Below are 254 nucleotides of genomic sequence, written 5' to 3' on the forward strand. Positions count from 1 at the left end.
AAAGTATAAAGCTTACATCAGTAGCATAACCTTAACAGTACTATGAAAGAAATATCAGAAGTTTGCATAACAAAAAAAACGCACATGAAATATTTTAGTCAATGAGAAAAACGCAGGAAAAGTTGACTCAGAACAAAGGAAGTAATTTTAAAAGAACGGTAATGAGAGAGATAGTTAAAACTTCAATAACAAAATTACACTGGAATAAAATACAATATACGTTCATACACACGTTGTGACTGTATATTTGTGAA

Source organism: Penaeus monodon, chromosome 30, assembly GCF_015228065.2.
Source record: "Penaeus monodon isolate SGIC_2016 chromosome 30, NSTDA_Pmon_1, whole genome shotgun sequence".
NCBI classification, from domain to species: Eukaryota; Metazoa; Arthropoda; class Malacostraca; order Decapoda; family Penaeidae; genus Penaeus; species Penaeus monodon.